General features: G+C 41.9%; 1 long non-coding RNA gene across 1 annotated transcript; it reads right to left on the reverse strand.

The window, feature by feature from the left end:
- Positions 1-2714: 2714 nt before the first annotated feature.
- LOC138353111 (uncharacterized) lies at positions 2715-16918 on the reverse strand. The gene is made up of 2 exons (XR_011223055.1): positions 16788-16918; positions 2715-2834 (listed from the first exon to the last, which is right to left on the reverse strand). It is a non-coding gene; the product is annotated as an uncharacterized lncRNA (long non-coding RNA).
- Between the last annotated feature and the right edge of the window lie 272 nt (positions 16919-17190).

Genomic DNA, 17190 nt, shown 5'->3' on the forward strand with positions numbered 1-17190 from the left:
GTCACGATAAGGAACGGAGATTGGACGGGGTGGGGGGGGGGGGCAAGGAATAGTGCCCAACCACTTGGCCGGTCGGGGATTGAACGCCGACCTGCAAGAAGCGAGATGATCATGTTCCTGTGAATTCCCCACCATGTTGAAGTCTGTGAGAGACGAACGGTTCAGACAACACCGTCACAAGATAACTGAGGAAAGGAGGACATACAAAACGAAGCAGTTAACCTGTTACAAGGCAATTACAGTCAGTATGAACGTAAGAGAGAATCTAGGCTCACTACATCAACTTTACCGAGTGTGCGTAATGGCATCCGTGTCCTATGCATTCAGCTAGACATCATAGTCTAATCTTCTGTAACAGGAGCAGGTCGTCTTGGCTTCAGTACCCATGGAGATCCGGGATGGAAATGACAGTCGAGCAGCGGATGTTGACGCTGGAGATGATCCCCATCTACACCACTGAGACTGTGCCCATCTACACCACTGAGAGACTGTGCCCATCTATACCACTGAGAGACTGTGCCCATCTATACCACTGAGAGACTGTGCCCATCTATACCACTGAGAGACTGTGCCCATCTATACCACTGAGAGACTGTGCCCACCTAAGAGACATTAGGAATTTGAATAGTGAAATAAACCCCACATTGCTTGAGTTAGGAAAACACTAATTTGCCATTTATAGAAATTTGTCGTATATAGGTATTTGTCATATTTAGATATTTCTCATACATAGATATTTGTCATATATAGATATTATTCTTAAAAGACCCCTCCCCATTTTACACCCTAAGATAACGTAAGATTAGGGGGGAGGTTGATAAATGTTATAATCCCTCTTGTTTGGCGTTCTGTTCACTCGAGACAGCTGCTGCGTCTGGGAACAAGTGACAGGATGAACAACCCAACAGGTGTTCTTGCTACTGTGAGTGGTGAGCGTCCAGCCCTATGACGGTGTGTTCACTCTGAAGAGGCATATCTCTTCCCCATCTCTGGAAGGAAATAATAAAATCATTAAATTCCAGCTAGCCAGCATATGGCATATGGGTCAGCATATGAACAGCTGCTGTTCTCTCCATTCAATACTTGTTCCTGCACACACACACACACACACACACACACACACACACACGGAAATATGTAAGCACGCAGCCACACACACCCCGTTGGTGGTACGCGAATAAGGGGACACAGGTGGAAACCGAGTACCCAAATGAGCCACAGGGGACATTAGATAGAACTTTTTCAGTTTCAGAGTAGTTAGTAAGCGGAATGCATTAGGCAGTGATGTGGTGCAGGCAGACTCTATACACGGTTTCAAATGTAGATATGATAGAGCCCTGTAGGCTCAGGAATCTGTACTAGCCACAGACAGCTACACACCTACAGATATAGCTATACAGGTGTATATAGCTATATATAGATATCTATCTGCTCTTATATATATAGATACCTATCTCTCATATTATATATATATATATATATATATATATATATATATATATATATATATATATATATATATATATATATATATATATATATATATATATATATATATGCGAACAAGCCTGAATGGTCCCCAGGACTATATGCAACTGAAAACTCACACACCCCAGTAGTGACTCGAACCCATACTGCCAGGAGCAACGCAACTGGTATGTACAGGACGCCTTAATCCATATATATATATATATATATATATATATATATATATATATATATATATATATATATATATATATATATATATATATATACAATAATGATCACAAAAACACTGATCCAAGTATGCAGAATAACCACATGTGAAAAATAGAAAATGCTTAACGCGTTTTCGGCTAATTCGTCTTCATCAGAGCAAAGTAGAATGAAGATCTACTTCAACGTCAACCCTTTAAATCTTACGTTATCTTGAGGGAGCAAAATGGGGCAATCTCTTAAGAACAGTATCTATATTTGACAAATAGTGTTTTCCCAAGTCATACAATGTGGAACTTATTATTCTACACATTTCTAATGACTTGGCTACACAGTCTGTTCACACTCAAGAAGTCGTCAAGGCGGTGTCTATCACTCACCAGATTTTGAAACTCCTCTGCTTAACTGTTTCCATTCCTAATCTCCATGGAGATTAGGAATTTATCCAAAACTGATTCTTGCTATTACCGATTCTCTCCAGCGGCCACCTATTCGTCCATATTGATTGGGATTGCCAGCAGGAGCCATATTGTACCAGCATACAAATTCACCGATTTGTTCTATCCTTAGTTACCTTGTCACAATGATATTGCCTGATAATACCTCCAATTCGTAGTAGAGTCTTGAGTATGAAAAATTCAATATGGTCTCTTTCAACGCCTTCAGCAGCAAGCACATCTGCTCGTTCATTCCCACAGATTCCAACATGGGAGGGGATCCATAGGAATTTGACTCTTATCTCCCCAGATAGATTAGTACTCAACTCTTGATTTCAGCGACTATCTCAAGATTTCCTGCCCGAATTTTAATAAAGCTGCTTGTGAATCTTTGTAAATCATTGCACCGTTAGTGTTTCGTTCAAGGAATCTTAGCGCCATAATGGCAGCTAGCTCTCCCTGCGTTGAAGAGGCATAGTTCTCAATAGGTGCTTTTTCTTCATTTTCGCGTTGAAAGGCATTATTCCTAATTACAGTGTATGCTGCACTAGCCTTATCAATGGCAGGATTAGATAACCCATTAGTGTATATTTGATCCAATTCATTTCAGGTTTCTTATTAATTTACGGTGCATCGTTTTATTCCGTCGTTGTAGATGATCCTCGTTGCCTTCTGCAGTCTGGCTGTAGTTGGCCGGACCTGGGGACGAGAGGAAGTTAGGAATGTCAAGTTTAAAATAGTTAATACTCCATTTTTTTTTAAGTTACGTAAAAGCAGTTTATTAAGCCTTCGTCAAACACTAGCAACCTTCACTACCACCCACAGGTTTGATATAGGATGCACAACTAGTCACTCGATGTGTATGGGGTCCACTACCACCCATACGATGTGTATGGGGTCCACTACCACCCATACGATGTGTATGGGGTCCACTACCACCCATACGATGTGTATGGGGTCCACTACCATCCATACGATGTGTATGGGGTCCACTACCATCCATACGATGTGTATGGGGTCCACTACCACCCATACGATGTGTATGGGGTCCACTACCGTAATACAAACAATAGGAACAGACAAGTATGGACCAGGGACGCAGGTGTACAAAAGCTTGAAAGTTCATTAACAATACTAGAATATTGTAACAAAAGGATAGTAGCTAATATTAATGTGAAAATATTTAAGTGAGAAAAGTAATGATTAATTGGTAATTAACAAAGTTATCAATTTATGAAACTGCCAAATTTTAAGTTAAAGGTTTATAGAATTTTTTTAAAATTGAGAGTTTAGGTAGCAGCAAATTGGTAAATCTTAAATATTTTAAGTTAAGAATCGATGTATGTGGGTGTACTCGCCTATTTGTGCCTGCAGGATCGAACATTGACTCCTGGAACCCACCTAATCACGATCCCGTATACTCACCTATTTGTGCTTGCGGGGATTGAGCTCTAGCTCTTTGGTCCCGCCTCTCAACAGTCAATCAACTGATGTACAGGTTCAACAGCGCGTGCGTGCGTGCATATGTGTGTGTGTGTGTGTGTGTGTGTGTGTGTGTGTGTGTGTGTGTGTGTGTGTGTGTGTGTGTGTGGGGGGGGGTGGCTGGGGGGTAGCTCCCCCAGCCTCCATCTGGTGTCCCGTCTAACCTCTCATATCACGCATTAACCTACAGTTCCTGTGATATTTATGGGATATAAATATGGGACTCCTCCTCATGACAGTACTACTGTAAAACCCATCCAACGATCCCCTCATACCCGTCCAACGGGCGGTAGTGGACAGCCCACAGCGAGACTCTTAGGCTACGACCACCTTTCCCAGCACACAGTATTTATGTAGACGCTGCACTCGAGCAAAGCGGCGGCCTTTTGTACTATCAAGAAACAGTAACGACACTAGTAACATCAATAACAGTCTTGTATAACAAATCTACTCCTGCCCCTCAAGTCTAGTCATCTCACAGGAGAGACGATGCGACAGCGCTTCCTCTCAGAACTCATGGCCTGAAGCCTATGATGTTCGTGCATGCTGCCACGACAGAAACCTTGCAATACACAGGGGACCGCTCTCTAGTTCGGAGAGAAGCAAACATACAATTTATCAACGAAATTTGTTTCCTTACAATCAAGAGAAAATGTATTCAGAACCAAATTCTTTTCGTATGAAAGGTTGATTTGTTTCACCTTTTTCAATGTTTTGATTTGACCAAAATATACATATTTTATACATATGTTTATTCAGAGTACCAGGTTAAATAACACTAGCGTTACAGTAATGTGAATAAGTCTGAATGGTCCCCAGGACGATATGCAACTGAAAACTCACACCCCAGAAGTGACTCGAACCCACACTGCCAGGAGCAACGCAACTGGTATGTACAGGACGCCTTAATCGGACTTCCTTTTGTCCGGTCGTGATGGTCAAGTGGATTAAGGCGTCCTGTACATACCAGTTGCGTTGCTCCTGGCAGTATGGGTTCGAGTCACTTCTGGGGTGTGAGTTTTCAATTACAATAATATTGATAAAATAGTTAAAATTTTATATGGAATTTTATTTTCCAGAGCTTAACTCATTCTTTTTAAACGTCAGGTCAACTTGAGTCATACGGGGCTTAAAAAAGCCTATAAATATTAGTCTATGTACGGGAAACGGGGCGTAAATTTGAAATCAAAATTGAAGAACACAAAAAAGCATGTAGATTCATGGTTAGTGCTGTAGCAAACCATATCTGGGAAAATTATCACAATATTGATTTTAAGAAGTGTGAAATAATCTAAAAAAAAGTAATAACATTAAAACTTTAAGGGCAGTAAAAGGGGTTCTCATTAATACTCTGAATACCTTCGCTGATAAACGCTTTACTTCCGAGGAAAGTTTTACAAGAAAATGATTCGAAGTGAATTAAAATTCGATCTGAATAAATGGATGAATGTAAGTAATCCCAAAAGCCGCTCTTCTTAGGTTACGGAGGGAGGTACAAGGGATAGCATCCAGACGAACACCTTTATTAACAACTCCGGTTCCCAGAATATCAGGATGACAGAAAGGATAACTGATCATAATTCCATAGAAGACATCTCCGCAACTCCCTCTTACCGCCACAGATCTCCAGTATCAGCTCTTGATACTGGTAATGGCTCAAAAGGGCCACCACTTACGGGCTATTCATGCCCGTGCCACCTCTTGGGTGGCTTAATCTTCATCAATCATCCCCGCAAGTACACTAGCAGTCGGGAATAGAGGTGACATAGTCAGAAGGATAAGAGGACTGGATCCTGGATCCAGTAGGAGCACCGCTCCTGTGCCAGGTAAGTTACGGGATCACTATCGTCCGTGCTACTTGGAAACGTTTTGTTCCCCAGTAGCTGAATCTTAAACTAACACGATAATTACCGTATTAGTCGTCGAGATGCAATTATCGTCCTTACTGCATGTCCAGACCTTGATAAAGCACTCGGGAAAGTGCGAAAGACTAAATTATTACAAAAAAATACACAAATACACAAGTGTGGGATTTTATCACACACACACATGAAACATTAAGATAAACTGGGCCCTAAGAACCTCTCTCCTGGTTCCGTGGGATCGTGGTTGCATTACTCTGTGCTCCCAATACGAGAACTGCATTAATACATCACAAAACAGCCACAGTAGTACCAAAACCCATCTCTGCTTCCCGTCAAACGTATACCAGGACCGTAATGAAGGCGTGACAGAGGGATCGCAGGAGGCTAAGCTGTTTGCAGAGACAACTTCAGGGCCTTTGAGGCCCTCATGGTTGAAGGAGGTCTGAGCAGAGACGTGGAAGATGTGGCTCCCACTGAGGAAATGTCCTTGATATATTTCCTGTAATGTATAAAGAAATACTTTGCCGAGGTCACCGACAAAGTCGGGAAACTTGTTCCACCACGAGCCACAAAGGCCACAGAGAAGGCAGCAATGTGACTGAAACAACACCAAGGAATGACTGTGACAGAGGTCTTGAAGAAGCAATAGACAAAACTGACTAACGATAATTATACTCGCAAAACTGAGGATAATTATACTCGCTATCATGTTTATGGCCAATACCTCACAGAATAATATATTACCAGGCTTTTGATAAGTAGCCCCTAGGTGGGGGATGAGTGGAAAATTCATCAACCACTTACGAAACCTGTACATCTTTGAGGAAAGCTGTACAGGTTTCGTAAGTGGTTGATGAATGAAGGATGGGCCGAAACGTCTTCACTATTTTCATACTCTTCCACTCCTCCTTCACAACCCCTGTCCCTGATTAAAACACCCGGGGGTACCTGCTGCTGTGTACACCCATGTGCTCCCCTACATCCTCCAACACTCCCATGGTACTCCCCAACACCCCCCCCCCCAAACATGATACTTTTGGAATACCTCCAAGTTACTCTCGGCACCCATGCACAAACACATACAAATTCCTTTTTGAGTCAGTGTCTTGAACATCCCCATAAGTGTACATAAGAAACGATCGGACTCCAACACACACAAACTGACGTCGGAGTCCCCGTGTGTATCTTTGACTTCATCATCTAACAAGTTATACGAGTCGAGGTAATTCCTTGGTCCTCCTGAATAACTTTTGTTGAGAGAGAGAGAGAGATCCACGACTAATGTGCATATTTAGGCATATACATATGTATACATGCAACACTCAGGAGACATTCTGACCCAACTAAGGGACTGGAAATTAAAACCAAAAATGTAAAGAAAAAAAATGAGGAAAGTGAGAAAAATTGCTTCATCTCTCCTGATGGCATAAGTTTTGAGAACCGATATCTCTACGGGGCCGGAGTTTGCTCTCTTCTAGTTTTATAGTGAGGGGGGTGGAGGTGGTGATAATATTTACACTATCACAGTGGGCAGGGGGCGAGAGGAGCCGTGGGGGGCCACTACCCCAGTTTCTGATGAGCCCTCCTGATTGGTGATCTGATCAGGTACCCCTTGGATGCGTTTATCAAGTTCGAAAAAGACCACCACGAGAGATCGGTTATATAAATATAAATAAAAAATGAGCATATGTTGACAAGTCTTAGGCCCTAATTGTCGATAAAATTCTCGTTATCAACATTAAGGGACCCCTATTGTAGAGCTATGCATGACACTTCTAGTTTTTCAATGGGGGATATTTTCCACACTTGCTGACACTTTTCCTCCAGTTCTTCTAAGTTACTTCCGTGTGTAAATTTGGAACCAGTCCCTTTAATATTTTCCATGTGTAAATTATGTACACCTCTCCCCTTTTGGTTCTCAAAATACGTTCTCACACTCCGACAGCCGCCTCTCACACCCGCAGTTTACAATCCACTGCTTGAAAGTTAGACATGATCAAGCAGTGAAACGTGAAGAGCAGCTGCATCAAGCAGTCGTCGGCTCGCTGGCCCCAAGATCCTCCCTTACCCCGACCCTCCCAACACACACAAACCTTATATGAATGATCCCATCGTGACAAAACTCCCGACTCTGCACTATTCCGTTACCAAGGAGTCGTAGAGGCATTAGCATCACTGTCTAGCTGGCAGGCGCGATGCGGGTTATGACGTAAAGTAGCCGATTATTCCCAGATGTTTGGCCGGGCGCCATGACGGGCCGAGCGGCCGGCGTCAGTGTCACTTAGAGAGGCCGGGGAGGGGTTGTGGAGAAAGGGGATAGGGGGTTACCTTGAGAGGGAGGAGGAAGACGTGCAGCGACTCGCGTTATATTATTCAATATAGTTTAAGTCCCCCCTCCCTCACCGTCAGTAGAGCATGATTTAATTAAAATAACGGGCTGGAGGAGAGAGACAGCGACATGCAGCTTACATCTGATCAAGACCAAACAAGTAGGTTAGATTAGATTCGCACACGTTGATACCAAGCACATTAACCTCATCCCTTCTTCACGCACACAAAGATGCACATCGCGAAACTTATATTCCCCTCTCCAGGTGGTAAAACACTTAATAAACAATACATACCTACTAAAAGTCTGCTCTTTCCGCCCGATCTCTGGTCCGGAAGATTGCTAGGATGCTGCCACCGCTAGTCCAGTCCAGGAAACTGCCATCAAGAAACTGTTTCACCACCTCCTGCAACAGTCTCCCAAACAACCCGACACTTATTACTCCTTCCCCGAGTATGTCATCATCATACCACATACCTCTTAAGCGGCTAAGACCACCTCGTTAAACCCTACCTGGGCGTGTGGTAACCTAATGTGCTAGCCGCGAGCGGGTCATTGGTGATGAACAACTTACTCGCTGGTTCTTTTCTCCGTCCCGACCATAAGAAATACTCTTTCTCCAACAGCAAAATATATGGCACCTCATTATCTTAGCCAGCTAATGAGGGCATAATAATTAGTCTGTCTGCTGAGCTCATAACAGAAGAAGAGATGAAGTCATTAATTTGGAGACTTTCCCCGTAAGATAATTTGGTGGAAGTGAAGGCGGCAGCTGCTTTATGTAACCGCCGGCGACGGTCCCCAGCATAAGTACACGCAAAAAAGTCATTGTGATTCACGGTAAGTCTGCATATTGTGGTCGTAGATTGTCGACGACTAAGGCTCCTTGTGCGCGGGCTTCCTGTGCCAGCCTCGCCTTCGGTGTGTGTGTGTGTGTGTGTGTGTGTGTGTGCACTTACCTAGTTGTGCTTGCGGGGGTTGAGCTCTGCCTCTTTGGTCCCGCCTCTCAACTGTCAATCAAGTGTGCGTGTGTGTGTGTGTGCTATTAATGCGCGTTTTTTGTGTGTTGGCCGCTTTACCAGCCAATTATCTATCTTACAGTCCTGTAGGTAGTGTCATTGCATATCTACTTTTTAAACTACGGATGGAGTAGAGTTCTACTTCTTCCTCATTTAGTTCATTTGCATAGTATTTTTCCACACACTGGAGTGACCTCGGCTCACCAGTCACGGTCGTCACAGTTGGGGCGCGCGCATGGACTATCAGCTTGCCTTTACTGGATCAACGATAACAGTCACAAAGATAAGAATTTCATCAAGGCATTATGGAAGAGTGTTAATGAGAGAAGATAAGGGCTAGAAACAGAGTGGTGTAGTTCTCAACTAACTTCGAAATAAGAGTCAGGAAGTGTAGTAGGAGCGACCCGGACCATTCTACATGTACTTGGTGTACATGGGCTCTATAGTCCATTTCGCATTCTCAGTGACAGGAAGCCTGTTATGATTATATAGCTCCCACTAGACCAACGACTGGCTTTCACCAGGATGGCTAAACAGTTAACTCCTGAATGCCCCTGTTACCTAGCAGTAAATAGGTACCTGGGAGTTAGTCAGCTGTCACGGGCTGCTTCCTGGGGGTGGAGGCCTGGTCGAGGACCGGGCCGCGGGGACACTAAAAGCCCCGAAATCATCTCAAGATAACCTCAAGATAAGATAACCGGGGTGCCTACTAAGTGAATCGAGGCATCAGGCGTAAGGAAACTTGCCGAAAAGTCTCACTCTGCTAGAAGAAAGGAAGCCCAGGTCGTCATTACCTGCCAGGGAAGCAAACCTGGGTCACAGGTGTTTATGCTGTAAATATTATCAGTGTTTGCTCCTCTCCACAACCCATGACTGGAAGGCAGGGTTCTGTACTACCTGCCAGTACCTTGTGTTCGAAAATTATAAATAGCCCAAGCCACTCTACGCCTTTGAGATATATTTTATTGTCTATAAACGTAGTTTAACTTGAACCTTGTGTTCGAGGTGTGCCTGAGCATCGCTCCTGCTCAGCACACTCGCTATGATCAATTACTGACTAATCTGAGACGAAGTTTCATTATATCGAGATATTTGCTTTCATGTTTTAAACAATTCTTATCCCTGTCTGCAATCACAGTCAATACATAAAGTTTCCGGTACTCTGGTAAACTGCTACTGTACTGAATTAAATGGAAATCGTGTCGTTAACCTATGCAAGTCTTCAAGGGCAAATGTTTGTAATGCAATTGGTGCACACATCAGTCAGCGATTTCAAGTAGAGGAGAGGTTTGGTCTTGCCAAGCCTCGACAGAGCTGTTACCCTCAAGCCTAGCGCCTCTAGTCTAGTGCAAAGCCTTGGCGCACTAGCTAAGCTACTCTGCTGAAGTTTAATGGCTACTCAGGGCAGCAGTCACGCAAGGCGTCTATAACGTGGAGTGGAGTCACGCAACTTGCTTAGCTAAACGAATTGTACGGTTCAGTCCCTGAGCCCATTATGTGCCTCTGTAACCCTTTCCACTACCGCCCACAAAATGGGTATGGGGTGCATAATAAATGAACTAAACTAAACTCACGACACACTCAGATAACTACCAAGAGAGTCGAGGGGTTGCTGGAGGGTTTGTTTTGCTGACCGTGTCGCTGTCAACAATTGTTTGGTTTCCCCAATGTCAAAGAAAGGAAGCCTGTTAGGGTGACTGAGGTCTTTCAAGGCTAACTTCCGTTCTTCCCCAGGATGCAACCCACAACAGTCGTCTAATTCCCAGGTATCTGCTTACTGAGAAGTAAACCGAGACATTAGGTGAAAGGAAACGTAACCCTAAAGTGTCTACTACTGCGGGATTCGAACGGGGGAATTTTCGGTTGTGAAGTAATGCTGTAGACTCACTGGGGTTTACACACTGCTGGGAACCCACCAGGGGTTAAAGACAGTATTTTAAACCAAAATTCCAGGACTTCAAGAACACGGAATCATAATTATACTATATTAACAGCTTTGGCACATGAATGTCTTGAGATGACATCTTAAAAATAGCATCATATATATATTATATATATAATTATATATATATATATATATATATATATATATATATATATATATATATATATATATATATATATAATATTGTATATAATTATTCAGAGCTTAATTAGTATACATCTTATTATCCAAGATAAATTTCATCACGTCTCTGGCAATAACAAGCTTTTCTGAGATGTTTACAATTTTACGAGATTACATTTTCTCCGAGAAGGTAATGGAGAAGGTGCGTGGAAGAGGCGGGACGCGTCTCATCTACTGGTCCAAGGTTATTTCCTTAAAGCACTACTGCCATCCTCTCCGGCGTGGTTTAAGGCGTCTGTCTCGCAGTAACTTCCACACTTGTGTAGGAGAATCACGCGCCCATGGCTGGAATAAGCTGGTCCGTTGGGGTGGAGATGGGGGAGGGGGCAGTGTGCAGGATAAACATATCAATTAGCTCTCCACATGTCATTTGAAAAATTTAAAAACTATATATGTGGTCGATCCCAAGTCCATTGTTGATGTCACGATGAGTTAATTTTTGGAGGGGCAAGAAGCGGGGCAAGAAGCACGGGCTATGGTGAGCCCGTAACTTACCTGGCACAGGAGCGGGGCAATGAAGCACGGGCTATGGTGAGCCCGTAGTGGACGGGAGATGTCTCCCGTTGCATAACAGTGTGCTGGGAAAGATTGATGATTGATGAAGATTAAGCCACCCAAAAGGTGGCACGGGCATGAATAGCCCGTAAGTGGTGGCCCTTTTGAGCCATCACCAGTGTCAATAGATGATACTGGAGATCTGTGGAGGTGCGACTGCACCCTGCGTGACGGGAGATGTCTCCCGGACCAAATGGTGATGCAGGGAAACCAAGGGCGTAGCTCTTATCCTGACACCACACTAAGGTAATTACACAAGAGAAACAAGCAATACACGCCTGCCAGCTCCAACTTTATACTTTTTCCTGTATCGGTCGTGTAAGATCATAACTGTTATGGGTACTTACCATAACCAAAACATTACGGCAGAGCGCAGGTTCGTTATGATGACAACGGCCGTTATGACCGGAGTGGTCGTTATCAATGGCTGCCAGTACAAACAGGTGCAAGATAGCTTTCTAGGTTATTTGTACCTCATTCAATAATTGTTTGGGCTGTCATCAATGAAAAAAAAATAATAGTGCAGCTTCAAAGCTAAGTTTTGTCAGCACTAAATTTGAGTCGATTCTTAATACTATCAAACAAGGTCACTTAATCAACAAAGTGTAGAAGTGTGGTAGAGGGAAGCTGGTGCAACCCGTTCTCGCACTTGCTTATAGTCAATATTGGCTTATTTAATAAGTGCATATGTGACATACTAATTGAATTGTGGAATATTTTAGTTTACCTTGAAAAGCTTCATAGAAAACACCGACCTCACCTAACCTTCTTAGTATGTTAAGATAAGCATCTTATTGCTTCGTATTTACAAGATAAGCATCTTATTGCTTCGTATTTACAATTATCTTAACATACTAAGAAGGTTAGGTGAGGTCGGTGTTTTCTATGAAGCTTTTCAAGGTAAACTAAAATATTCACAATCAATTAGTATGTCACATATGCACTAAAAGCAAGTGCGAGAACGGGTTGCCTGGTGACAAATATCCGCACCACATCACTGTCCGCTCAGTACCGTACATCTGGAGTCCCCTCCGCTACCTTTATTATATAGAGCATTGCTAACTAAAATTTATGTAGCGACTTTATGGTTGGCATAAAGCTTGCGCCTGTACAGGAGTTGCGTTCACTTGACGGATTTAGAACGCGCGTTGCCTTACTTCATACATTTCGTGAAGTAATGGTCTCTCCCGCGTCGTGTAGGCTACTATTGGAGAATACAATCATGGCTCTGAAGTAGAAGTACAGTGTACCGTTTTAACTCCCCCTTGGACGGTAAGATCACTGACATTACGGTGCTACTTACACCGCTCCTGTGCCAGGTAAGTCCACTACGGGCTCACCATAGCTCGTGCTACTTGCCCCGCTCCTGTGCCAGGTAAGTCCACTACGGGCTCACCATAGCCCGTGCTACTTGGAACATGTTCCGAGTAGCTGAATCTATAACAACAACAACAACGACATTACGGGTAATTCATGCCCGTGCCACCTCTTGGGTGGCTTAATTTCATCAATCAATCGGTAAATTGACAGTCTCGCTTCTTGCAGGTCTGCGTTCAATCCCCGACCATTCATTCCTTTCCCCCACGTCCCATCTCAAATCCTTATCCTGACCCCACTCAAGTGCTATGTAGTCGTAATGGCTTGGGGTTGTCTCCTCATAGGTGGGGGGGGGGGGGGAGGGGACTCATCTAGCCTGCACAAGGCCCTTCCTGTGTCAACCAGTCCGTCCCTGTCAACCTTGGCGATATTCTAGTATTTTATATCTAGTGATCATGTCCTATTCTTCTCCTTCCCCTTTACGGAGCGTATTTTTAACTTGACATTTATTTTTTACAATTTTGTGCACTCTTGAATTTGTTAAAAAAAATATTGCTTTTGTAATGACCTTTTATAACACACAATAAATGTGTGTTCACAGTAAAAATGTCCCCATTCTCCTTGCTACGGCTAATTAAATAGTACAGCAAAAATAATATTTAATTAGGGTGTGGTTTGCAAGCGAGTGCAACTACAAAGTAATTTTTTTTGCTCTCAAGTTCAAGCGGTCGCGGAAGAGACGGAAACTAAAAGAAAAAGGATAATAAGAAATAGGGCTCCAATTATTCTATTAACTCCAGTGAGCTACAGTCAACTAATTACCTAAATACAAAAAGTTGCACAGGCTCATAAATACTAATAAAAATATGCGAGAGAGATTAGTGTAGATGATTTGACTACATACATAGAGGTTGCCTTTAATTTATTTATATATTAAAGAGTTCTTACATTCTTGTAAAGCCACTAGCGTAGATAGCGTTTCGGGCAGGTCCTAAATACTAATTTCCCCAGAATATGACCCGCTAAATCGTTTAACAGCCAGGTTATTCAATGCTTGGTGAACAAAGGCTAAGGATTGGCGTCCAGTCAATCTTCCCCGGCCAGGATACGAACCCAGGCCAAATTGCTAACGAGGTGCAGGGCGAGTGCTTTAACCACTGTGCCACGGGAACTGCTACATGACGTATACTGTTTTGTAACATCCTGACAGGCCAGTCAACTCATAATATGGTCTATATAAACAATACTATTTATAGTATAAAATTATAATAAACATTTGAGTTAAAATTGGCGAGATGTATCCATAAATATTACGATGTATCACTTACATAATCAATTTAAAATATTCTTATCACCTTTCAATACAATTGCAACTACCTCAAATCTGAGTTTACAGCCATTTTGTTCAAAACTTCTCAAACGCCCTTACATTGTGCTGCTGGGGTCCTAAACCTCATGTTGGGAACAGATGAAGCAGTCACGCTCGGGTTATGGTAGAAGTCTTGCTCGAACACGGGTCGAAAGCGAAGCTAGGATTGTCGTAGTTGCTGGCTCAGTTGAGTGCTTGACTTTTCCGTAATTAGCGAGAGCTCGGGGGAGTTAAACGAGTTTGAATACCAGACAAATTGGCCAATTAAACGGCACCAGGATTTATCTCTTGTTACCTCCGTACCCCGAAGGAAGAAAGGGAAGTGGGATGGAAATAAGAGGGACGGGAGATAGAGCAAGTGAGGGAAGGGGAATATGGAAGAGGTGACAACCAGCGGTGCGAGATCCAAGAACAGGACAGATCATGCGAGGCAGGTAAAGTGTAAAGTGTGTGGACAAAGACATGGACACACACTCGAACACTTTATCTTGGATTGTAGTAAAATTGAGCCATTTAGGAGATAAATCTAAGCTCACTCTGTATGATATGGCAACCTATCTTATTACCATGGATAAATTACCTGAAATCCTTGCACTGTATCCACATTTCGCTTCAAGTAGATGAACGACATATGAGATTCAGAAACAAATAGTGTATTGTGAGGACTAATAATAAACAGAAGCTCCCCTATGACTATGTAATATCCCAATTGATCAAACTATTATGTATTAGCGATAAGACCTACCATTAATGTATGATGACTTACTGTAAAATATATATATATATATATATATATATATATATATATATATATATATATATATATATATATATATATATATATATATATATATATATATATATATATATATATATGTCGTACCTAGTAGCCAGAACTCACTTTTGGCCTACTATTCAAGGCCCGATTTGCCTAATAAGTCAAGTTTTCCTGAATTAATATATTTTTTCTAATTTTTTTCCTTTGAAATGATAAAGCTACCCATTTAATTATGTATGAGGTCAATTTTTTTTTATTGGAGTTAAAATTAACGTAGATATATGACCGAACCTAACCAACCCTACCTAACCTAACCTAACCTATCTTTATAGGTTAGGTTTGGTTAGGTAGCCGAAAAAGTTAGGTTAGGTTAGGTTAGGTAGGTTAGGTAGTCGAAAAACAATTAATTTATGAAAACTTGGCTTATTAGGCAAATCGGGCCTTGCATAGTAGGCTGAGAAGTGCGTTCTGGCTACTAGCTAGGTACGACATATATATATATATATATATATATATATATATATATATATATATATATATATATATATATATATATATATATATATATATAATATATATATTACTGCCCTGACTGTGTAAGAGCCGGGTGGCGGCGGTGTCAGATCTAAATACAAGCCTAGTTCGTCCCAACAAGTTTATGCCGGCGTTGTCCGCAAGCCTAATTCGTTGCGATAGATTTCAAATTTTACCAGATACGGTTGAAATTCCGTTGCCGCCAAACGGTTTCGTAACTAATCTATAAATGCCAAGAAGGCTCATGGTAACTAGCAAATTAAATAAATCAAATTTATTGTTGCACAAAATGTGAATGCATGTTGGTCAACAGAGACGTTGAGACAAAGAACACTAAACAAAGGTATTAATGTGAAGCTGACGTCTACTTTCCTCACTTAATCATGACCTTTCCTTAACGAGTAAGACGATACACGGTATAGAAGGCTCACTAAAGATTTATAAGAAGGGTCACACTAACTGCAGACGGAAAGATAGCAAAAGCACACACTTAGGATAGCAGAACTCTAGTAACGGGTTAGTCTTACACATAAGAAAAAATTGGGTTACATCCGGTCTATGGATCGGACCCAAAATCAACATATTAAAAATACGAAGCCGACCTACATAATCACATCACCTCAATAGGAAATGTAGATGTTTATCTCTCAGAATGTTTGGTAATATGTTTATTGTTTGTGATGTGTGTATATGTATGTATTAACACGATGTACTGAACGGGGCTAGAATAGCTTGAGCTACCTCATCCCTTTGTGATTTCAATTTCAATCACCTCAACTGCTTGACTCCGAGGAACATAGCGAATATCAAGGTGGACCTTTTCTTATAAATGTTGAACTTAATACTGTATAGGGTAATTTGTTCATGTCTAGGCAATTTCCCAAAGTTAAATGTTTTTGGAAGTTTAACACTTTAATTTAATACTGATATGGTCTCAATGAAATTATGATTACGATACCATAAACTAAAAACACATTTTAATATTGTGACAACAGCTTTATAGACAAAAGCCTAATGGACGACTCCTTGCCTGTAGAAATAGTCGTGTATTGCCAAAGCAGATAAGTGACTTCCTATTTCATTTGTCCACGGATTTCACTTGATCCTGAAGTATAGTCAGCCCGTGAAATTTCTTCCCTCACACAACACTTTTCTTGCTAAGTAACGCTAAAGTGTTTGCATGCTCGACTGTAAACACCGCCATAACAACAAATGCATATGATAGTTCACGAGTCCCTATATTCCCTCTAGATATAAATTCAACTGGTTAATTTACCTGCTGCAGCACTGTGCACCCGCCACTCCAGACACTGACGACGTGCTGTTTGATCCAGCGGCCGCCGCCTTGTTTCTGAAGGAAAAACTCCACAAGCAGCCCACGCTGTCTGTGCTCTCCCGGGCTCCGCTCAACTCCTGTGACACATTCACTAATTTTAACATATTATGTAATGAAAAACGGTATTTTCTAAAATATATATTAATTTTATTATATATTATAATTTTTATCAAGTTACGCCAAGGATAGGTTAGGTTAGATGTTTTGGTTCTGTTGACAATTATTTGCGTTCGTACTACATGGGTGAAGCATTAGGAGGTGCGATTCGAGCACGTTAAATGAACGAAGCACACTAGTTCGTGAAAGTTCAAACGTAATTGGTTGAGTCGTTCGGTGTCTGAAA

This window comes from Procambarus clarkii, chromosome 56 (genome assembly GCF_040958095.1).
Source record: "Procambarus clarkii isolate CNS0578487 chromosome 56, FALCON_Pclarkii_2.0, whole genome shotgun sequence".
In the NCBI taxonomy this organism is placed as follows: domain Eukaryota; kingdom Metazoa; phylum Arthropoda; class Malacostraca; order Decapoda; family Cambaridae; genus Procambarus; species Procambarus clarkii.